Source organism: Pelmatolapia mariae, linkage group LG23 (assembly GCF_036321145.2).
Source record: "Pelmatolapia mariae isolate MD_Pm_ZW linkage group LG23, Pm_UMD_F_2, whole genome shotgun sequence".
In the NCBI taxonomy this organism is placed as follows: Eukaryota; Metazoa; Chordata; class Actinopteri; order Cichliformes; family Cichlidae; genus Pelmatolapia; species Pelmatolapia mariae.
Genome location: NC_086246.1, coordinates 25,061,502 through 25,067,501, shown reverse-complemented (window position 1 = coordinate 25,067,501; position 6,000 = coordinate 25,061,502). Strand labels below are relative to the sequence as shown.

Below are 6,000 nucleotides of genomic sequence, written 5' to 3'. Positions count from 1 at the left end.
TTTGTGCTTTATCATTTCTCTTCATCAGTTCTGTTTATCTTCTATTTTTAACAGTTTGTTTTATAATTTTCACTTTTGATTTTACAATTTAGAATTCATTTTACTACAATTTAAGCTTTTTGAGGGTTTTATTATCACAAATTTGCCCTTATTTCTTTTGATTCATTTTATCTAATAATTTATGTGGTTTGTTCCTTTTTACCTCTTAATTTTTTACTTTTGCCTAATTTTGATTAATTTCATTTTATGTTTAGTATACACTGTGCACATTTTAACTTTAAATTTAAATGTAACTTTTTATTTAATAATGTTTACATTTTTAATTTCTAAATGTAATATTTATTTGTAGTTTATAGTTTATAATTATTTATAAATATTAGCTTTTATTTAAGATTTTTCCATTATATTTAAGTTTTTACATTATATTTTATTATTTTACTTTCTTATTTTTAACTATTATTGATACTTTGATTACTTTATTCTATTTCTTCTACTATTGTTTGACAGTTGTTATTTCATAATCTATTTTTTTAATTAAATTTCTTAATTTTTGTTTCAAACTTTTACTTTGTATTTTTTATTCCTTTTTTAATTTCATTTTAGTTGTGAATTTTACATTTCTGTTTTAATATGTGACAAATCAGACGAAAACTATTTTCATAAGACTGCTTCAGTAAAGTAATAGATTACTATAGCGTAACCATCCAATGTGCGCATGTATGTGCATGTGTTATGGCCCCGCCCCTCGTCCTGACGTCACCACTCCTCTCCAGCGTCTGTCTCCTCCAGTCCTCCGGCAGCGCGGAGCAGAGACGGGTGGTTCAAGGGATTTGAGCTCGTCTGTCATCGTTAAAAACTTCTAGACTAGAAACAAGCTCTTACTTTTTCTTCTCACTAATTTCCCGTTTTTAAAAACAAAAAAATTGTTTGTTTTTTTAAGGCAAATGTCGCTGGAAAAAACGGGGAAAAGCAGAAGAAGAAGCGTCGCGCGGCTCTCCATCAGCTCCACTCTTCACCTTCACTCGGACCGTTCTCTGAGCGCACGGGAATTCCAGCCAGCCGGGAGGTCAGTTCACGTTACAACCAATTTTAGAATTACAGCCTCTGACTCTGTTTCAAAGTACTTAACCGCTCAGTTTAGTGGTTACCTCAGCAGAACTGTGCATGGAGACAAATTCGGCTTTACTCACATGATGATACACGTTATATATATTTATTCAGTTGCGCTGCTTCACACTGACTTTTTACTTACATTTGTTCCCCATAATGACTTTCTATAGTGTTTTACTAATATTTAATAGCATTTTGTCTGATAAGTTGTTTTAATGGTGTATAGTGTATATTGTTATTTTATTTCCCCCAACATTTTCATGTTTTCCTTCGTGACCTTTTCGTCTTATTATTTTATATACTGTCTTTAAAGCGGTGGTTAAAAAGGAGAAGTTCAGCAGCAGCACAGTAAAAAGTGACTGGAAATGGCAATTTGGCAATTAGAGCTTATTGTCACGCGTGCACACGCTGTTATGCGCGTGCATGGCCCTCTCCAGCGCCTCTTTAGCCCTGCAAGTAAGGTCATCCGATAAGCTCAAAATCCTCTCCCTCTCAGCTTCAGGGTTTAACAGGAGTGTTTTCCATGTTAAACACTTCTGCAAGAGACCTTTTGTCCTGTTTTCACCTATTCATCTTCATCTGCTTGTCCTCCTCTTCCTCTCTTTTTGCCTCAGCATTCTCCTGACACATCTTCCTCCTTTTGCACTTTTTTCCTGACTCTTCTCTTGCTGCATTCTCCCTTTTCCCCCTTTCTTTTCCCTCTGGTATTCTCCCCCTCTTGTTCCTTCCCAGCCCTGCTGCATCCTTTTTCCCTGCTCTCTTCTCCCACTTGATTTTGACTGCCTTCTCTTCATCCATCTCTTTACTCCCTCAAGTCCTCTTTCTCTTCTCCTCCCTATCCTCTTTTGTCCTTTTATTCACCTCTGTCTTATAAACCTTCACTCCCCCTTTGTATCCTCTTCCTCTGTCCTTTCCCTTTCCTTCATTATTTCCTGTCTTTTCCTCCCTCTCATTTTCCTCCTCTTCCCAGCCTCCTCCACTGAATCTCAGTTAACACACCTTGCCACACGAACCAATCACGATCAAACTGACATCACGTTCATGCTTCCCACACCATAACACATGGCATACTTAGTTTTTATAGTCTGCAAATTGGTCATCATGACCTCGTGGAACGGGTTGCTGCCTTGAAGTTAGATAATCACGTTTTTACACCTGAAGCTCTTCCGGTTGGTGAGGAAAAAAGTCCAAAAGCAACCAATTATATTCTCATTATCTCCTTCCTTTTAAAAATGGAGCTCTGTCACATTAGGACATCCTCTATTATCACTTTAAAATGGGCTAAACTCCTTTCATGGAATTATAAATGCTGCTAATGTCACCATTAGCTCCTTTTGCATTTTCCCTGAATAATAACTTTCCCCCATCACTCAACTCTTAATGCTTTGTAAAGCACCGCTTGGCTGTTTTCCTGCTGGAAATCGAGACATCGGAAGTGAGTTATAGCAATCAAAACACAAATTTAAGCGATTTGCTGCCCCGAAGCTGACCGGTTGACGTGTGCAAAGTGCCACTTCTTCTTAAACAGCCGTTTGCTGAAGAACCTCCTTCAGCGCGGAGGAGGAAGTGACACTACAACTGAGCACTTAGCGGGCCTCGTTTACCTGGAAATTCATCCCGAGGGGGCGAGAGAGTGGCGATTGTAATATTTTACGGATGAATTTCTCCGGTGATGAACGGCGGCATTTGAGGGCAGAGTGTTTCTGCAGACTAATGTACTTGACCACATGCCAAGAGGAAGGCTTTTTTATTTATTACTTTATTTCTGCGGGGCAGAAATGAGCAGGTCGAACGTGGAACGTGGTGCTTCTCTGTGTGCAGACTTAAACAGAAAAGACGTTTTAAATGTTTTCTACAAAAAAGAAGTCCCAGAGGGAAGGTTGCCCATAATACTCCTTTATTATATTATTTGGAGATTTTTCAATAAAGAGTTGAGCCTTTAATTTGATCATTGATGTTGTGCTGGCTCATTTTAAGCTAAAAGAAGATTAATTTAGATAAATAAAAGATCCCTTTAATGTATTTAGCACACCGTGATATAACAATCAACAGTAGCCTTCGGTCTCATTGGTAGTTCAATCACTCGCCTTGAAGTTCAGAAAGCTTACATTAGGATCCGCCCATTTGGCTTAAGGTTGCTGAAGATCATTGACTTCTTTTCCTGTGTGGATGCCCCCTGATCCATCTAGGGTTAGGGGTAGATTTAGCATTGTCATGTTTGGAAAAATTGGATTATTTAACATGTGGTTAAAATACAAGATAATCCTACTCTTAAACAGGTGGTTAGAGGTTACTCAGGTAGATGGACAGGTAGGTAAGAAGACGGTTGGGCAGACAGGCTGATAGACCGATAGGTGGGTAGATAGTCAGATGGATAGGCAGGTAGGTATGCAGAAAGAGTGATAAACAGGTAACTAGGCAGTTAGGTAGACAGATGAACATACAGATAGGTTTGCATATAGGTAGGTAGGTAGGTAGATCGACAGATTGATAGATGGGTAGGTAGGTAGAAAAATCACACACATACCATAAAAACTAAACAGTTTAAATATACAATTAGTTGCGCATATATATATATATATATGTATGTATGTATATATATATATATATATATATATATATATATACAGGATCGAGGCATTACTGTAAATGGACTGACAGGAACATTTCCACCTACACTGGTGGATCAACAACTCAGCATCCAGAGTATCTTAATTATTCCCAGTAGTAGAATCAGAATCAGTAAAAACAGAAAATAAATGAATGTCTTGCAAGTGTGATTCACTTCCACATTGGCTTCACTTTATACAGTCTTTACGATCACCATTTTTTGGGGGGGGGGGTTTAATTCCCTGTCCTTTCAAGCTCCTAGAAACATCTACGGTGGCCCACAGAGACCAATCATTAAACTCCTGTCCAATCAAACCAACTGAAAGAGAAGGTGAAACCACTAATTAGAGGTGACCGTTATCCTCATTCATTTTTAATTTCATTTGGCAGCATGCAAACTTCCAAGGACATCTTTGCCCCGGAGTTCTTGCTTCATTTCTCCTGCTGCTTCATTTCGACCACATCGCAGGTGTAAACACACGTCCCCTGGTGCATGCTGGGAGCAAAGCTGCATCGCCTCGGGCAGGCCTGGTCGCCACTTGACTCGACTCGACCTAATGTGTTTGCGTCCCGAGGTTGGCACTGAATTAAACCCGAGAGCCTGTTCTCAGTTTCCTGCAGAACAGATGAAAGAGCTGACATTTAGTGGAGCTTAAAGTCGAATCAGACTGGCTTTTTGATGGCTCCAGCTTCACTCTTTTGCCGAAAGAGGTGTTTATTCTTCACATTAATGGAATGTGGAGGTTTTATCTCATGTTTACTGTTTGAAGATTTAGCTAACAAGCCTATAAAGGTGTTTTTATTTCATCTTACTAAACTGATCTCCGAGAATTACAGCACAAGAGGAAGTGAGGAGCTTACTTTGGGGTGCTTGATCTTGATTTAGGAGACTTTTACTCCTGCTTTGATCTGACATTGCTGCCTATGTGAACGCTTACAGAGTTAATAGATTAAATATAGATATTGTAGGTTAAGTTTAAGGCTTTGTTTTCCTGCCAGCAGATGTGTGCTGCCCATTAGAAACAGCCATGATGGAAAAATGATAAAGTCTCCATGAGCATATGGCTGCTGGAAATAGTCATTACAGTTACATTCATCCAGGGATTAGGACCGGCCCACTCTCGGCTAATTAAACTTTCGACTCCCCGATGTGCTCGCCGCTCCTGCGCTCCATCAGCCTGACTGAAATGTGTGGATAACTCAAACATTTTGACAACTCGCATGTGAATACAATGCAAAGGCTGGCCAAGAAGCGCTCCGGCAGCTCACTGCAAAGCCTCTAGAAGATGCTGTTTTGGCATTTTCACTCCCTCTGAATTGGAAATTTATCTGCAAACATGAAGTAGAACACAAGTGGGAGAGATCATTTTGCTCTCTGTAGTTGGAGTTATTATTTCTGTATCTCCTCGTTTCTCAGAGGCGGTCAAACAAGCTTGTTTCTCTCTTGTCCTTTTAATGACTTGTGTCATTTTCCTCATCAGATCCTAGATGTTTTTTTTTCTTCCCTGACAAAAGTTTGAGCTTTTAGCACTCCATTTTTCTCAGAGCTGAACCTCCTGCAGTGAACTCCCCCTCCCTCACCTCTATCTGTCAGAGCCATCCTCACCTCCCGCTGCATTTAGCACTGATCGTCGTGGCATTATATCAAAGAGAGGACACGGTATTTTTGTCTGCCGGCTTGTTATTGATAGCAGCCGAGCCGGCTCGCTGAGTGCTCATTTTTGAACAGGAAGGAGGGGTTTTATCGATGAGCCGCACGCTCAGGAAAATGAAATGTCACCTCAAAGGAGTTTGACCGGCTTTCAGCAGGAGCTCCCAGGTGAACATTTGCAGCCATTAAGCAATTCCTCCACTTTCTCTTCCCTGCACACCCCGCATCTGAGAGTCCACCTCCGCTGCAGTTTTGTTTAATCTCCAGAGAGGCAGATGTGAAAATATCAGCAGGTTTGCAACGGAGCAGCTGAAAAACTCAAGGATAATAAACACATGCATGAACCAAAAGACTAGAGGAAGTTTGGTTTTTTTTTTTCAGCTTTAATGGAGATAAAATAATTGTTCATTAAGGTAGAGTACTTAGTGTTTGAGCCACTGTAGTAGAGCTGAGCACAAAAAGAATAACCAGAGAACATTTCAACCTTGACAGTGGCGAGGATGCAAGAAGCCCTGCTGCTCATTATGCTACTGCCCAGATAGAAGATGGGAGACAATATGCACCCCTCTCCCTCCCTCCATCACCACCTTCAGAAACCATGGTGGGTATTGGCAGCCTCAAAGAATACA

General features: G+C 40.0%; 1 protein-coding gene across 2 annotated transcripts in view; it reads left to right on the top strand.

Annotated features, from left to right (window-relative positions):
• Nucleotides 1–784: 784 nt before the first annotated feature.
• sh3bp4a (SH3-domain binding protein 4a) overlaps nucleotides 785–6,000 on the top strand; it is a 40,858-nt gene continuing 35,642 nt past the window's right edge. Inside the window, exons 1-2 of one of the 2 annotated variants that reach the window (XM_063466247.1) lie at nucleotides 785–1,066; nucleotides 5,864–5,972. The gene's annotated coding sequence lies outside the window, so the exon portion shown is untranslated. The remainder of the gene's footprint in view (nucleotides 1,067–5,863; nucleotides 5,973–6,000) is intronic. The other variant, XM_063466246.1, reaches the window with a different exon arrangement.